At 39.7% G+C, this 18,761-nt stretch overlaps 1 non-coding gene across 1 annotated transcript; it reads right to left on the reverse strand.

The window, feature by feature from the left end:
- Window positions 1-15,934: 15,934 nt before the first annotated feature.
- LOC122007460 lies at window positions 15,935-16,040 on the reverse strand. Its single transcript, XR_006118956.1, has one exon. It is a non-coding gene; the product is annotated as a small nucleolar RNA R71 (small nucleolar RNA).
- Between the last annotated feature and the right edge of the window lie 2,721 nt (window positions 16,041-18,761).

Below are 18,761 nucleotides of genomic sequence, written 5' to 3' on the forward strand. Positions count from 1 at the left end.
GTATTTGTGATTTTGTATGCTCCGGAAATAAGTTGGAACTTGATTTTTCATGTCTAATTTAGCTAGATTCTATAATGCTTTTTTGATGCTCGATGATAGAACCAGAATCTGGTTGTTGCTCTAAGCCATTGCTTGCTCTGTGAATTTAGCTAGATTCTATATGCTTCAAATTGGATAGAATTTTTTTGGGTATATGTAAAGTTGATAGGTTTGGTTTACCATACTTAAGAGTTACTTGTAAAGCCATATAGCTGGTCTTTTAAGACATACTACTCTGAGTTTTTGTAAAACTGTAATAAGGTCTGGTACGTGTGAAATTTCCAAGAGATCCATTTTTTATGCCATTTACTCCTGGGAAATGAATTAACTTACAATCTTATGCTGCAGTTTCTGTGAAAGGAGAAGAAAAGAGAAGCTAGGAGGGAGGAGAAACCAGAAAAGGCTGCAGTTTAGAAGATGCACAGGTAGAGAAGACGTGCTCCAACAAAACATGATATTTTGGACTATATGTGTGATATATATAAACTTTTGGCTGTGTAAACTTTTGTGATGTTTGAATGTTGATGTTTGATACTTTTGTGATGTTTGAATGTTGGAATATTTGCATTGTAAATATTGATTATGTAGGTTTTTTATCAATGAAATTTGCACTGGATGTTTTTTATAAACCATTGAGTAGGAAAAGATTAATAAGTTTTTTATTTATTGTCAAAATGTTGTATATTGTACCCAAAGACATCAGTTTAAATATGTCAAACTGTTGTCAATGGCGTTAAAAGACAATAGTGACAAACTGATGTTATTTAACATCGTTGCCTAAAAAGACAACGGTTTTTAACCGTTGTCAAACCGATGTCGTTGGCTAAAAAGACAACGCTTTTTAGCCGTTGTCGTAGACAGTTCAAAACTGTCGTTGAAGAGCCTAGGCATACGCTCAAAGACAACGGTGAAAAACTGTTGTCTTTGTAGGAAAAGACAATAATTTTTCACCGTTGTTAAAATGTTGTCTTTGCCTTCGCAGACAACGGTTAAAAACTGTTGTCGTTTGCCACCCCTTTTAACAACACAGCCTTTAACAACAGTTGAAAATGGCCTACGACAACGGTGAAAAACCGTTGTTGTATGTCTTTTTTCTTGTAGTGTTCTTCTATTTCTTGGATTCTTTTTATTCTACATTTCTTTAAATTTATTAGATCTAAATTTTTTTTTAAAGTTTCTTACCATGTATGCTTCCTGATCGTCTTCTGAATCTGACTCGGGTTCATCCTTCTTGGTTGCGTTTAGTTGGATCATCTGGCTTGATTCCTTCGTTCCTGCACACCTGGTTTCATGCAATTCAAGAGTGGAAAATAGTTCTTCTAAAGTACTTACCTCTATATCTTCGAAATATAGTAGGCGTCGACGATTAATGTCCAATCTGAAGTTCTAGGAAACGCGTTGAGTGCGTATCGTATTGTTTCCCGATTCGTTACCGTTTCTCCGAGGTTCTCAAGACCAGTAATCAGTTCTTTTACCTTTGCGTGTAGACAGGCTACCTTCTCACCTTTTTCCAGTCGGATGTTCATTAGCTTGTTCCAGAGGATGTCTCTTCTAGCGAACTTCGCTTCGGACGTGCCTTCGTGGAGTTCCAGGAAATTCTCCCAGAGTTCTTTGGCAAATGAGTAGCTTCCGATGTGGTTGACCTCTTGAGGCGGCAACACGCTCAGTAGATGATATTCCGCACGGCTGTTTGCTACAGACTCATTCTGCTCCTTCTTTGTCCAATGACTCTTCTTTTTCTTCTCCATCTTGATTCATCGGAGCTACAAAACCATACTTCATAATAAATCGAATTTCAAAATCAGTTCTTAGGAATACCTCCACACGTCGCTTCCAGTCTGCGAAGTCCCCCTCGAATTTTGGCGGAATGATGCTTGGTCCGGCCATCTCGTTGCTTCGATCGGCGGTTAGTCCTCCTGAAGCGCCTTGCTCTGAGACCACTTGTTGGTCCCTTTGGAGGCCGACAAGAGGGGAGGGGTGAATAGCTCTACAAAAATTAAACCAAAAACCCTTCTCGGATATTCAACTAATTTAAAAGACACTTGTAATAATAAAACTAAGAGACTAAAAGAAAAGAGCAGACACAAGAGATTTACTTGGTTTGCAATCAGGGGATTGCTAATCCAAGGAAAGTAAGTGCACTATCTATTTATCCCCTTTGGGCGGAGTAGCCTCTTTACAGCGTTGACAGCACAAATAAAAGAAACAGAATTGAAAGCACAGAGAAAACTGATTACAAGTGAGTTGCATTGACTGTGCATATTAGTGTTATATTTATAGCACTGGTCGGGGCGCCCCGAAAGGGTTCCGGGCGCCCTGGGGGTATAAAATTTTATCCCCCAATGATCAGATCGTGTTTGACGTGATCCTGGTCAAAATCCGGGTCCGGGCGCCCAGAAGGGTTCCGGGTGCCCCGGACTGCTCCGTGCGCCCTGGAGCCCAAAGTCAACAGATGTTGACTTTTTCGTCCGAGACCTCTTCTCTGGTCCAGTCCCGCCTCAGTCTGGTTCTTCTCCTCCGGATCCGCTCGCTTGGGTGATCTCTGGCATCCGGAAAAGGGCTCACCAGAACCCAAGTTCCGTCCTTCTCCTCAAGCAGCCTTCCTTCCCGGTTTCTCGTCCCTCGAATGCCGCGCACGTTCTTCTCGTCCACCGGTGTACTCTTCCGTGGTCACCTCGTCCCTCGGACGCACCGAGTCCGTCGGCTCTCTCCTCGTGCCGTCCTTCTCGTTAGCCGCGTATTCCGCTCAACTTCCTGTGTTTCTAAGCTCCTGCACACTTAGACACAAGGGTTAGACAAAACAGGACCTAACTTAACTTTTTTGATCACATCAAAACACCTTGGAGTTTCAACAGTTGCAACACTTCAGGATTGCCTCGTAGGCAGCTTGCAGCGTAAGGATTGCTTAGAATTCGTTGTTTTTAAGCTTCTGGTCGAGCCCCTCTTTTAAATAGTGCTGGAGGCGCCTCCAAGCCTGTCCGAGGCGCCTCCAGGCCGCCGAGTCGCACCCATGGATTAGCTCTGATCTGGTCGCACCTTATCCCACTGAAGACACCTCCAAGCTGCTCCAAGGCGCCTCCAATGCCTGGTCCAAGGCGCCTCCAGTGACCTCCGAGGCGCCTCCAGCATCTCTGCACAGCTGGCTTCGGCTAGCACCCGAGGCGCCTCCAAGCCTCATGGAGGCGCCTCGGACACTGTTCATCCGAAGTCTAAGTTGCTCCTTTGTTCCTGCAAATTGTGTAAGTCCCAAACACAAACCCTGTAAAACAAAGTTAGCACAGAAATAGTATGATAAATACACTTGACAGTCGTCGGACTGTCCGGGTCTGACTTCGGATTTCCAACCAGAAACCTTAGGTCGACCCGACGCCTACTGTCTCTCTACGAGGAATGCTTCCTCACCTACTCTACTCAGGAGATTTACCTGATGTCATTGCGATCCTCCAGATTGACTGGACTTTTGCTCAGCGTTCGAAGCTTCCGGACTTTCTGCTGGACTTCCGCTTCCTGGCTGGTCCAGTCTTTCACCTGGTTCGCGACACTAGGACTTTCCACCTAGGGTTACCCCCTAGGACTTTTGCCTGAAGCTCTCGACCCGCCAAGACTTTCCGCATAGGGTTACCACCCCCTATGACCTAGGGTTACCACCCCCTAGGGTTTTCCACCTGCCTAACCGTAGCTAGGACTTTCCTGAAACACTCAATTAAGTGCATTAGATCACAAGACAACTTAACTTTGAATTCCTTTGCGATTATCAAAACAATGGTCGATCGTCGGATGCTTCTTGCACCAACAAGATCTACTCTTTGCTTGTTTTGATTGATAGGACATGATTTGGAGTAAAAATGGAGTTTAAATGAAGTCGAGAGCTTCTAGAGTGACACGGGCATGCAAAACTAAGTTTTCTTCATTTTTTGGCCATGTGGCACCCACACGGCCATGTCAAGGCCGTGTGGGGGGCGTGTAAAGGCCGTGTGAACCTCACACGGCCGTGCGAAGGCCGTGTGGAACTTTCAGCACTATAGACTAAAAGTAAAATGGCCATAACATTGTACTCGGTTGGAGTTATGAGCCGTTCCAGATATTGAAATGTAGATAACTTCAATATCTACAACTCTTATGAAGACTTCAACCAGAGAAAATGACGTCTTGAAGGTCTAAAATTCGTTTCTATGTGACACGGTCTTAGCACAGGGCCGTGTGGAATCCCTGCACTGCACACCAAGAGTAAAACAGGCATAACTTTGTGCTCCATTGGATTTTTGGGCCGTTCTTTGAACCCATTTGTAGATAACTTCGGGATCTACAACTTTGAAGAAGACAACAACTAGAGAAAATCCCATCTTGATGGAGTAAAAGACAGTTGAATAAGATAGCTATGTAGGGCCAATCAAGGGGTGTGTGAGCCACATGACCATGTCATGCAAGGGGGTGTGAGCTCCACACGGCCATGTGAGCCACATGGCACATGGCCGTGTGAGCCACATGGACATGTAAGGTTTCCAGAGGAGAAGAATGACATGGTCGTGTGAGCCACACGGCCGTGTAAGGTTTCTAGAGGAGAAGAATGACATGGCCGTGTAGATCTACACAGCCATGTAAGGAGTGCAGTGGAAGAGCTAGACATGACCATGTCTCACACACGGCCATGTGAGATAGGCAGAGAGGGGAGTGAGCCAGGCCGTGTCCCACACACGGCCAGGTCCTGGGGCCGTGTGGCGCCCGATTTTCCCCCTCTATATAAAGGTTTCTTTTTCATTTCAAAGGGGATCTTCTCTCCTTTAGGAGAAAGGAAGATTTGGGTGATTCCTTCCATTCTTGGATGGATTTCTGGGTGATCTAAGGGAAGATCTTCACCAATTCGACTCCGGGAATGTGGATTGGATCCGAAGATCGTCTTCATCATAGATAAGCCTTCTTTCTTTCCTTTTCTTGGATTGGGATTGAGAATGCTTGTAATCTTTATGTTTTCGGATTTCTTTCTTCGATTTATGGAGTAGATATCTTGTTCTAGGAATGAAGGGAGTATTTGTAAGGAAATCTTGATGTAAAACTCTTGTGGATATGCCAATTTCCTATTTCTACGATTTTGCCCTGTTTTGTATCTATTCTTTCTTGTGTGGATTGTTGTGATTAGGGCTTAATTACCATGCTTGATTGAATGTTTGAATATCTTATAGATCTTGTATGGATTGCTTCTCATTCAATTTTCTGAGGGATCTTCGTGTTAGTTAGAGCCCTAGAGCCAATCATTTGATGATTGTTGTATGGACTCATTGTATCATATTGTTATGTATATAAAGACATTTGTTTATGGTTATTATACTTGCTTGTATTGGTGTCAAATAACTAAGTATAATAGCGTCCTTGAGTCGAAGGTTCTTACCTATATCAATCGATTGGTTGAATCGATAGTGAGATGATATAGGGAACACTACTCTTAATCATTCCTAGTCAAGTATTAACATTCAAGGACAATGTTAATGCGACGAGACTAGCATGTAGGTCAACTCGATGACTTGATCTCACAAGTCATGGATATAGAGATATCAAATTGACACATGGGTATGCATTGGAGAATGTATGTTGAATGACCCACCATGAGAAAGTATCATGGATTGTTATATGAGTGTCATATACTTTCTCATGTGGCGATTAGTATGACTATTAGTCCTTGGACTTGAAGTCACCATGGTTCCCTACATAAGGAGTTGCATACTTTGGCTTCGTCAAACGTCACCCGTAACTGGGTGGACTATAATGGCGATTATTGGGTAGGTAACAAATTATGCGGAGGGATGTGAGTAATGTAGATGGGATCTATCCCTCCTATATGACGGGAGTGACATCATTATTCTTGATAGAGTGAGACCACTAAGTGCATGGCCATGCCCAATGAGTCAATATGAGATATTGAGCTCATTTGATTATAGTGAGTCTACTTGGAGTTCAAGATTTAGATTGATTAGAGGATGACACGGTCTATGCCTCAAGTTAATCAATCTAGATGTCAAGGATAGAAGGACAATGTCACATATTGTGAAGAGTCACAATTAGTAATCACAATATGATGTTGGATCTCAACATTCTTGTAACTTGGGTAGTAATGATGTGTTGCTAGATACCACTCATTACTTATACTTCTAAATGGGTTTAGGAGCATTGTCAATGTTACAATAACCTATAGGGTCACACACAAAGGGCAATTAGATGGAGATTAGGTTCATATGATGAACCAAGAGGATTAGGTTCATGTGATGAACCAAATTGGATTAAGAGTAATCCAAATTAAACTAATTGAGTTGGACTCGATTTGATTCATGTGTTCAATGGATCTAATTTAGATTACGTTTCATTGAATCAATTTAATCAATGAATAGAATTTCATTATATTAAATTGATTTGAATCAAGTGGTTAGATTTGATCAACCAAGGGAGATAAGAGATTCAAGTTTGACTTGAGTTGAGAGGAAAGATGAAGAGTCAAGTTTGACTTGACTACATGCCATGTCATTTGTGACTTGGTATTGTCTAGCCAATGATGATGTTCCACATCATCAAGGCCACATAATTAGTATTCCCAATGTGGCCGACCATATGAATGGAATAAGATTCATTTGACATGGAATGCATTAAATGCATTCAATGTGGCTAGCCATATGAATGGAATAAGATTCATTTGGCATGGAATGCATTAAATGCATTCAATGTGGCCGGCCATATGTAGGGAATGAGTGATTGTCATTCATTTAGATCATCGAATTGAATTTTCTTCCTCTCTTGAATTCCTCTTGCTCTCCCTCTCCTCCTTCTTGGCCGAAACCTTCAAGAGTGCTAGTACACTCTAAAGGTTTTTCTCCACTCTTTTGTCCGTGTGGATACTTGTAGAGGAGTGTTCATTTGAAACTCTTCGAGATCCGGCAAGAACTTTGGACAAGCGGGATACGCGAAGGGCATCGCTTCAAGGGTAACTTCTTTATCATTTAGATCTAATGTAGATCTCAAGTAGGAAACATGTACAAGTTTATTTTATTAATTTCGTACGGATCCGGTTGCAAGTTTTTTCGGGGTTTCCGCAACCCGAAAAAGTGATTTTTTGTGGCTCGAAATTCTTACAGTGTATCAGAGTCACGTGCGAACTTGTACATTGTTTTTGCTTTTGTTTTCTCCACTCTTTTGTCTCTGTGATTTTACTAATTTTATGGTTTTTATGAGTATTTTTCTCGTAGGAGCGAAGCAACAAGTGTTTGGTCACTAGGCTTCGACGACCGAGAAAAACCTTCCGAAACGGCAAGGTCTCGCCCAAACAAATTTATTTTTGTTTGGGACAGCGACTTAAGGTACTGTAGGATCACTTAGGAACACTCGCGATGGTTATATCATGAGTAAGAGTGCTGCCCCTAACCTTGCAAGGGGCTTTGTTCTGCGATTGCGCCCGAAAATCGCTAATCCGGACCGCCGGGAAGTTGTAACTCGTAAAATAGATAAAATAATAGTAAAATTATAGAAATTTATAAAATACATAATTTAGAATTATGTGTGATCTTGTGATGATCATGGCTCAAAAAGACCCAATACGATTGGTTAATAATGTGTTGTAATTCATAATATGGCCTGCGCGCCATTTTTGTGTTGTGCGTGTTGTATTTGTTATGCGACCTGCGTGTCGTGCCTTATCTTTTATATTCTGGTTGTAAAATAGTTTTAGACTTGAATGTAACTCGAGTTTCACATTTGTAATGTACAAAATTGAAGCCGTGGAAGGTCCACTCAAGGAGGAGTTACGAGGAGGCTGAAGTCAACACATGGTGGTCAAAGAAGGCGCTTGATGAAGCGGCTAACCCTAGGCTGACCATCCGATCTTCTCATTGGCTTGAGAAGATCGTAGTAGGGCCATGATCTCATCACAATTTAATTAAATAGTTAAATATATATATATATATATCATTGCTCTTGTATGTGATGCATGCTAATTTAGTGAAATTAGTGCCTTTATGCGTATTTGATACACATCCTCGATTAGATTAGATCATAATCGAATCAACTCGAAGAAAAAAAATGCCTAACAAGTTTTGATACCCATCACTACCTTGATCATATGCTGTTGTTGAATCTGCCAAAGCAGAGCAACGCATTTTATCTTGGTAGGGTGCGGAGGGACAAACTTGGTCCCGTCTATCAAAGCTTGGGTGAGAACAAACTCAATTAGATTGAGTCAAACTAGTTAACTCAATTGGATCGAGTAAACTATAGGCATATTCCAACCGTTGGAAAGATAGGATAAAGTTCGCATTTATACTAAAACTTGGGCGATTTAGCCAAAGCTAACTCAAGTTTTCTTATAAATGAGGGTCTTTATTCTATAAACAAGAGTTGCATAGAGATGTAATTGATAATTAGTTATCTACCGAACATACTAGGTCTTGGGCGATTTAGCCAAAGCTAACTCAAGACATAGTATGATATGGATCTTGTCCCACGAGTATTATAGCTACTTGGTGGAATCTAGTAGTGTGGTTTGACCACATCCATGACTTGATTCTACAAAGACCCTATAATTCAGTGGGAGTATTATTTAGTTAAAGGCCTAATTAAATGATAAAAAGAAATATGATATTTACTTTCTGCTTTAATTTCTGTTGTAGATTGCCATGACGTCAAATACGAACTCTTTCTCCCTGTGTTCTATCCTTGAGAAAGACAACCTCAACGGAGCTAATTTCCTGGACTGGTACAGGAATATGAGAATCGTTCTCACACAAGAATGTAAACTGTACGTTCTGGAGCAGCCCATTCCGAAGGCACCTCCTGCCACTACCACGCGAGCTGACTGAGATGCTTACAAGAAGCATCAAGATGACGCATTAGCTGTGTCATGTCTCATGCTCGCAACCATGAACTCTGAGCTTCAGAAGCAACACGAGTTGATGACTGCTTATGATATGGTTGTACATCTTCGTCAACTATATCAAGGACAAGCACGACACGAGAGATTCGAGATCTCTAAGGCACTATTTCAGTGCAAGATGCAAGATGGGACTCCCGTAGGTCCATATGTACTCAAGATGATTGGGTACATAGAAAACCTATAGAGGTTGGGATTCCCACTTGGCCAAGAGCTGGCCACTGACTTGATATTGCAATCCTTGCCAGAGAGTTATAGTCAATTCGTCATGAATTACAAGATGAACGAAATTGACAAGCCACTGCCTGAGCTACTTAGCATGTTAAGAACTGCTGAGCTCAACCTTAAGAAGGTTAAGCCTAACTCCATTATGATGGTGAACAAGCATAAAGGCAAGGGCAAGCCCAAAGGTAAGGGAAAGTGCCAAGCTAAGGGCAAAGGCAAGGCACTGAAACCGAAAGGAGGGGTTGCCAAGGATGCTACCTGTTTCCACTGCGGTCAGACCGGGCACTGGAAGAGGAACTGTAAAGTATACCTGGAAGATCTTAAGAAGAAGAGAAGTGAGACTTCTACTTCAGGTATATATGTTATAGAAGTCAATCTATCTATTTCTTCATCATGGGTATTAGATAACGGATGTGCTACTCACATTTTTACTAATTTACAAGCGTTGAGAAATAGCAGGGCATTGACAAAGGGCGAGTTGGACCTACGAGTAGGCAATGGAGCACGAGTTACTGTTGTTGCTGTAGGGACTTATTTTCTATCTCTACCCTCTGGTCTTATACTAGAATTAGATGAATGTTGTTATGTGCCTGCTTTAACTAAGAACATCATTTCAATTTCTTGTTTAGACAAGAAAGGTTTTTCATTTATGATAAAGAACAAATATTGTTCAGTTTATTTAAATGATATGTTCTATTGTAGTGCACCTCTAATGAACAGATTCTATATTCTAGACTTGGAAAATCCTATCTATAACATAAGTACCAAAAGGTTCAAGTCAAATGACATGAACCAAGCCTATCTCTGGCACTATCGCTTAGGTCACATAAATGAGAGTCGCTTATCCCAGCTCCATAAAGATGGTTTGCTGGACTGATTTGATTTTGAATCATATGAGACATGCGAGTCACGACTACTGGGCAAGATGACTAAAACTCCCTTTAGTGGACACAGCGAAAGAGCGACAGACTTGTTAGGACTTATACATAGTGATGTATGTGGCCCTTTCAATGTCGCTGCCAGAGGTGGTTATAGGTATTTCATTACATTTACTGATGACTTCAGTAGATATGGTTATGTGTATCTGATGACACATAAATCAAAATCCTTTGAAAAGTTCAAAGAATGGCAAGAGTATCAAGATACTTCGATCAGATCGAGGCGGTGAATACCTTAGCCATGAGTTTCGTGACTATCTAGCTGAGTGTGAGATTCTATCCCAACTCACTACTCCTGGAACACCACAGTGGAATGGTGTATCCGAAAGGAGGAATCGTACCCTATTAGATATGGTTCGATCTATGATGAGTCACACAGATCTTCCTATATCCTTTTGGGGATATGCTCTAGACACAGCAGCCTTTACACTTAACCGTGTTCCATCTAAAGCTGTGATAAAGACACCATATATGATATGGACTGGGAGAAATCCTAAGATGTCTTTTATGAGGATTTAGGGTTGTGAGGCTTACGTTCGACGCCAAGTCTCAGACAAACTGGAACCCAAATCTGATAAGTGCTATTTTGTAGGATATCCCAAGGAAACGAAGGGATATTACTTCTACATTCCCAGTCAACACAAAGTAGTTGTGGCTAAGACTGGGGTTTTTCTAGAAAGAGATTTTATTTCTAGAAAAACTAGTGGGAGTACGTTCAATCTTGAAGAAGTTCAAGATATGGACCATAGCACTGAGGCCTTGATGGAAGTTGAACTAGAACCACAAAGAGTTGTGGATGATGAGATTGTTGCACAAGGAGTTGAGCAACAACCAATTCAAGTAGACATACCTCTTCGCAGATTTGATAGGGTACGTCATCAGCCTGAGAGATACTCATTTCTCTTGTCTGACCCTGATGACGCTATGCTCATTGAGAATGAGCCTACCACCTATCAGGAAGCTGTGATGAGACCAGATTATGAGAAATGGCTAGAGGCCATGAGATCCGAGATGGAATCCATGTACACCAACCAAGTATGGACTTTGGTTGATCCACCTGAGGCCATCAAACCCATAGGGTGTAAGTGGGTCTTTAAGGGAAAGACTAACATGGATGGACTTATCTATAAAGGTCGCTTGGTAGTTAAAGGTTTCAAGCAGATTCATGGTATTGACTATGATGAAACATTTTCTCCAATAGCGATGTTTAAGTTCATTCGGATGCTGCTTGCTATTACAGCATACCATGATTATGAGATTTGGCAGATGGATGTCAAAATCACGTTTCTAAATGAAAACTTGCTTGAGGATGTGTACATGACACAACCTGAGGGTTTTGTAGATCCACAGCATACTGGCAGAGTATGCAAGCTGCATAGGTCCATTTATGGACTAAAGCAAGCCTCTCGGAGCTGGAATCTTCGATTTGATGATGCGATCAAACAGTTTGGTTTCATCAAGAATGAAGATGAACCCTGTGTCTACAAGAAGGTTGTAGGGGACACAGTTGTCTTCCTTGTGTTGTATGTGGATGACATACTACTCATTGGGAACGACATCCCCTTACTGCAGTCTGTAAAGACTTGGCTAGGGAATTGTTTCTCAATGAAGGACTTAGGTGAAGCAACCCGTATTTTAGGCATACAGATCTATAGAGATAGATCTAAGAGATTTCTTGGCCTAAGTTAGAGTACATATATTGACAAGGTATTACTATGGTTTGCCATGCAGAACTCCAAGAAGGGATTTCTGCCGATGTCACATGGTGTGAGTCTTTTGAAGACTCAAGGTCCCTCTTCTAGAGAGGAGAGAGACCGCATGGATAAGATCCCTTATGCCTCAGCCATATGATCTATCATGTATGCTATGCTATGTACTCGTCCTGATGTCTCGTATGCCTTCAGCATGACGAGCAGATAACAGTCAGATCCAGGTGAAAGTCACTGGATAGCAGTCAAGAATATTCTTAAGTACTTGAGAAGGACTAAAGAATATTTCTTGATGTATGGAGGCGATGACGAGCTAGCTGTAAAGGGTTACAGTGATGCCAGCTTCTAAACTGACTAGGATGATTATCGATCGTAGTCTGGGTTCGTGTTTTGCTTGAATGGTGGTGCTGTGAGCTGGAAGAGTTCGAAGCAGGACACAGTCGCTGATTCTACAACAGAGGCCGAGTATATTGCTGCATCAGAAGCAGCAAAGGAGGCAGTTTGGATCCGCAAGTTCATTACGGAGCTTGGGGTGGTTCCTAGCATAGCTAATCCCATAGAGCTCTATTGTGACAACAATAGAGTGATTGCACAGGCTAAGGAACCTCGCTCACACCAACGGACCAAACACATACTACGGCGCTTCCATCTCATTCAAGAGATTATCGATAGAGGAGATGTGAAGATTTGCAGAGTACCCACAGAGGCTAACATCGCAGATCCCTTGACCAAGGCTTTGGCACAGAGAAATCATGATGGTCACACTAGGTCATTAGGCCTTAGGGTCTACACTGATTGGCACTAGTGCTAGTGGGAGATTGTTAGTTAGAGCCCTAGAGCCAATTATTTGATGATTGTTGTATAAACTCATTGTATTATATTCTTATGTATATAAAGGCATTTGTTTATGGTTATTATACTTGCTTGTATTGGTGCCAAATAACTAAGTATAATAGCGTCCTTGAGTAGAAGGTTCTTACCTATATCAATTAATTAGTTGAATCGATAGTGAGATGATATAGGGAACACTACTCTTAATCATTCCTTGTCAAGTATTAACATTCAAGGACAATGTTAATGCGACGAGACTAGCATGTAGGTCAACTCTATGACTTGATCTCACAAGTCATGGATATAGAGATATCAAGTTGGCATATGAGTATGCATTGGAGAATGTATACTGAATGACCCGTCATGAGAAAGTATCATGGATCGTTATATGAGTGTCATATACTTTCTCATGTGACTATTAGTATGACTATTAGTCCTTGGACCTGAAGTCACCAACGTTCCCTACATAAGGAGTTGCATACTTTGGCTTCGTCAAATGTCACCCGTAACTGGGTGGACTATAAAGGTGATTACTGGGTATATAACAAATTATGCGGAGGGATGTGAGTAATGTAGATGAGATCTATCCCTCCTATATGACGGGAGTGACATCATTATTCTTGATAGAGTGAGACCACTAAGTGCATGGTCATGCCCAAATGAGTCAATATGAGATATTGAGCTCATTTGATTATAGTGAGTCTACTTGGAGTTCAAGATTTAGATTGATTAGAGGATGACACGGTCTATGCCTCAAGTTAATCAATCTAGATGTCAAGGATAGAAGGACAATGTCACATATTGTGAAGAGTCACAATTAGTAGTCACAAGGTGATGTTGGATCTCAACATTCTTGTAACTTGGGTAGTAATGATGTGTTGCTAGATACCGCTCATTACTTATGCTTCTAAATGGGTTTAAGAGCATTGCCAACGTTACAAGAACCTATAGGGTCACACACAAAGGGCAATTAGATGGAGATTAGGTTCATATGATGAACCAAGAGGATTAGGTTCATGTGATGAACCAAATTGGATTAAGAGTAATCCAAATTAAACTAATTGAGTTGGACTCATTTTGATTCATGTGTTCAATGGATCTAATTTAGATTACGTTTCATTGAATCAATTTAATTAATGAATAGAGATTCATTATATTAAATTGATTTGAATCAAATGGTTAGATTTGATCAACCAAGGGAGATAGGAGATTCAAGTTTGACTTGAGTTGAGAGGAAAGATGAAGAGTCAAGTTTGACTTGACTACATGCCATGTCATTTGTGACTTGGCATGGGCTAGCCAATGATGATGTTCCACATCATCAAGGACACATAATTAATATTCCCAATGTGGCTGTCCATATGAATGGAATAATATTCATTTGACATGGAATGCATTAAATGCATTCAATGTGGCCAGCCATATGAATGGAATAAGATTCATTTGGCATGGAATGCATTAAATGCATTCAATGTGGTCGGCCATATGTAGGGAATGAGTGATTGTCATTCATTTAGATCATCGAATTGAATTTTCTTCCTCTCTTGAATTCCTCTTGCTCTCCCTCTCCTCCTTCTTGGCCGAAACCTTCAAGAGTGCTAGCATACTCTAAAGGTTTTTCTCCACTCTTTTGTCCGTGTGGATACTTGTAGAGGAGTGTTCATTTGACACTCTTTGAGATCCAGCAAGAACTTTGGACAAGCGGGATACGCGAAGGGCATCACTTCAAGGGTAACTTCTTTATCATTTAGATCTAATGTAGATCTCGAGTAGAAAACCTGTACAAGTTTATTTTATTAATTTCACATGGATCTGGTGGCAAGTTTTTTCGGGGTTTCCGCAACGTGAAAAAGCGGTTTTTTGCGGCTCGAAATTCTTACACTTCATGATAGGAATATGCCCGTGTAAGGACGCTTGAGGGGTAATCTTGAAAGGAAAATTAGGTATTTCAAGAAGGTAGTATAGATAGATTGAATTAATCTTTATATCTTGATGGGTTGATGAGTGATGGATTCCTATGTTGATTTTCCGAGGGACGCACGTGATAGGCAAGCCCGTGTAAGGACAACATAGATTCATTCCTAATTGATCAATCTAGGTATGAATTTTAGTCCTGGTCGGTTTTCTATTGCAAGAGAGAACCGACAACCTTCTACAAATGATGGACAATTGAGAAAAAGGATTTGGTAGATCATTTACATTGAAGAACCTTACAAAGAAACCAAAACTCCTAGAATATCCCTTATCATTGCCTTTATTTTTGTTGCCTATTCTTTCATTCTTTTATTTACTCTTCATAGTTACACCTAGACTTTGTTAATCCATTGATTTGTTGTCTAGCTAATTTTCTTTGAGACATTCTTAGTGCTTATTCCAGTCCCTGTGGATACTATAATCTTTTATATTATTTGCGATATTTCCGTACACTTGCGGAGGTCAGCAAGTTTTTTTGGCGCCGTTGCCGGGGACTGCGCTATAACATTAGGGATTTTCAATTGAGTTAGACTAGATATAACTTTTCTTTTCATTAGCATAATCAAAACTAATATTTAGAATTCTGTTATCATCATTTGCATATCTTTCTAATTCTTGACAATTTTTTTTTGCTACAATTCTAATTCTAATTCTAACTTTGCATTCTTGATTTCTAGCACCCTAATCTAACTTTTCTCTGTTTTCTCTTTTGATCTAGTTTCTTTCTTCTTTTCTTTTGTAAACATATCTTGCAATCTTTAGTATATGAATTATTCTAGACATTTTTCTTGTTCCTTTTGTCTTTTCTTTCTTGTTTTCATTATGCACTTTCTTTCTTGCAATTTGACTGCATTTTCTTTCTTGCTTTTCATATTGTATTTTATTTCTTGTCTTTGATTCTTCATTTTATAATTTTTTCTTGAATATCCATGAGCACTAACATGTCAAGCAGGCCCATGAGAAATTTTTCTACACCCTTTTCTGCAAGATTTTTATCTCCCATTGTGCAACCTCAAATTGTAGCAGAAAGTTTCTAACTAGACCCAGAGTTAATTTTCATGATACAAGTCACAAATTTAGAGGAGAAGTATCAGAAAGTCCTTATCTGCATCTTGAAACATTTTTAGAGATTTGTGATATGGTGAAATGTGAAGGAGTGTCAGCAGATGCAGTTCGATTGATGGCATTTCCTTTTAGTATTAAGGATAAACCAAGGACTTGGTTATATTCTCTCCATCCTCAAAGCATCACAAGTTGGGAACAATTGGAGAAGCAATTTCTGAATCATTTTTTTCCTCCAAGCAGAACAGTGTATATGAGGAATTGCATAACAAATTTTGCTCAGGCATATGGAGAATCATTGTTTGAAGCATGGGATAGATTCAAGAGTCTTCAAAGACAGTGCTCTCATCATGGTTTTGAAAAATGGTTGATTCTGCACATATTCTATGGGGGAATTTCTTTTTCAAATAAGAGTATATTGGATTCATCAGCTGGAGGTTCTTTTATGGATAAAAGTATAGATGAAGCATATACATTAATTGATCAAGTGACATTGAACCTCCATGAATGGTCGAACATAAGTTGGATGAAATCTCCTCCAAACATTCAAGAAGTGCAAGCCTTAAATGCTATAGAGCCTGTCAAACAAATTGTAACTCAACCATCTATGAGTTTTGAAAATCACAAGTCACAGAATGGGGAGTTCAAACATTTAAGGGCAAAGATTGAAAGTATTGTTTCAAATTGGTTTAAAGAAGATCCCCCTCCTTCGCAGACAAGATCTAGTGAAAAGTGTGATGATGTTGGGTTGAGAATTGGAAAAAATCATGAAGAACTTCTGAAGAAGGGCATGTTTAGAATTGAGGAGAAGAATAATAGAAGACCACATGAACTCAGTTCCATTATTCCAGGAGGTTCCCAAATGCCACAAGTACCTTTCCGTCAACGATTGATCATACCAACACTAGATAAGCAGGTTGAATCTCCTCCACAAGCTAAAAGGGAATATGGGAAATTAGAAGTACCTTTCCCAAGACCTTCACTAAGGGTTCCTTTTCCACAAAGGTTAGTGGGGGTCAATGAGAACTATGATTTTAAAAAATTCTGTGACACTAGTAAGGTTGAGTGCAGATTTTTGAATTTGTATAAAGATGAAGACTCTTCAGATAAGGATTGTGAAGATAATGCAGTGGTAAATAAGTTTTCAGATCTACCTCCAAATTTTATAGAGTGTTGTAGTGACATTAAATTTTCAGATGATGAATGTGATGTGGTAGATCAACTTAAAACTGCAAGTAAAGTTATTGATCCTCCTATAGTTAATTCTCCTATTGAGGATATTGATGTTGGTTTGTTTTTTAATGTTTGTGTTGATGATGTTGATATGGAACAATGTGTAGGGAGCTGTGTTGTAGAAGCAGCATCTCAAGAATCACCTCCTTTGTCCACACAATCCTTAGATGTTGTAAGAGTGGCAAGGATTGAGCATGTTGTGGACCAATGTGTAGGGACTCATGTAGATATGGTTGAGTCTCAAGAATCACCATCATTGATATTATCAACACCTGAGCCAGAGCCAGAACCATCATTTGATTCAGAGGAAGTCACATCTATATGTTTAGAAATTTAAGGTATTTCTCAGCAAAGTAAGGTTAGTATTCCTTGTGATCCTTTGGAAAATTTTATAGAGGTACCTATCATTGAGTTTGTTGGATGTGATTCAGTTTTTATTTCTTATTCTGCTTATCTTAAAATGGTTATGGCTCTATCTTATCTAATATGTTTGTGGGAGATTTGTATTTTCTTTGCATGTGCAGATTTCACTTAGGCTAATAATTGGAAGTTCAATCTGAACCATCTTCGACCACCAGAAAGAACTTTAAAGAAGATGAAGATGGAGAGAGCGATACTTCACTTTTTAACTCCTATATTGAAAGATTCCTCCATATTAAGAGCCCTTGGTAGGAGGGTGTTGAAATATCTTACCCTTCCAAGAGCAAGATTTAGATGAATCTAATGAGGTGGTTGAGCTAATGGCCTTAAACAAGCGCTTCTTGGGAGGCAACCCAAGTTCATTTTCCTTATTTTCTTTTATGTCTTTAGTTCTCTCTTTATATAAACATGTATCATCTACTTAATTTTTTGTCTATCTTATTGTTGTAGAATTCAAAGTTGTGGAGGAATGTGAGTATTGGATGGAGGAGTATCTTTAAAAACATGAATGTCAACCATTTGGAGCTCATCACTTGGTAACTTCTCTTAAAATCTCCTCCACATTATTTTTAGTTTTCATTGGGACAATGAAAAGTTTAAGTCTGGGGGGATGCATTAGATGCATTTGATTTGCTTTGTTTGTTTTTGTTTTTTGCTTATGTCTTGCATTTTGTTTTGATTTCTTGTGGCATTCATCTTGAGAACATCAAACTTCACTTATTTGCTTTCTTGTCTTTAAGTGAAAATATTAGCACGTTCATTATCTAGATTCATAATGTTGTAAATGATGCTAGTAGTATGCTTAATGTACCTGTTTTCTCTATTTTGGGTAGCATGAAATAAGCTAAGTATTTTATGGGGATAAGTTTTAGTCTTGGCTTGACCTTAAGGATCTTATTTTCACTATATCTATACTTGATGCTTGAATGGTTGATATCATTGAAATAGTCATGATTCATCTTGTTTGTTTAGTACTTGGTTTCCATGGTGATTTCTCAAACTTCATTTTGGTTACTAGATGAGGCTCAACTCAAATAAGCTCATTTGGAAAAATCAAAATATCTCAACTTTTGTGCCAAAAGTACATTTGTGAATAAGATTTGTACAATGCAAATACTTATGAAAAAAAGTGTGAAGAAAAAAAAAGCAAAGAAAAAATAAGTGAATAAGGGATATAAAAAATAGTTGTCGTGAGTGGAATCAAGCAAGTTAGCCCTTTGAGACCATGTTAGGTTACTGGGGAAATGACTGCTTAGCTTCTCTTGAGATTGAGCACGCCTTTGAGACCTTGTGTTGATTGAAAAATATGAACCAAGTGTGTGGCAAGTAAGTACCTATCACTGGTTACTTGTCCATCACTGGAAACATTAGGAATCCAAACTTGATAACGACTTGACTAGGACATAGATTGAAATTTGAAGAGTT

Source organism: Zingiber officinale, chromosome 7B (assembly GCF_018446385.1).
Source record: "Zingiber officinale cultivar Zhangliang chromosome 7B, Zo_v1.1, whole genome shotgun sequence".
Classification (NCBI taxonomy): Eukaryota; Viridiplantae; Streptophyta; class Magnoliopsida; order Zingiberales; family Zingiberaceae; genus Zingiber; species Zingiber officinale.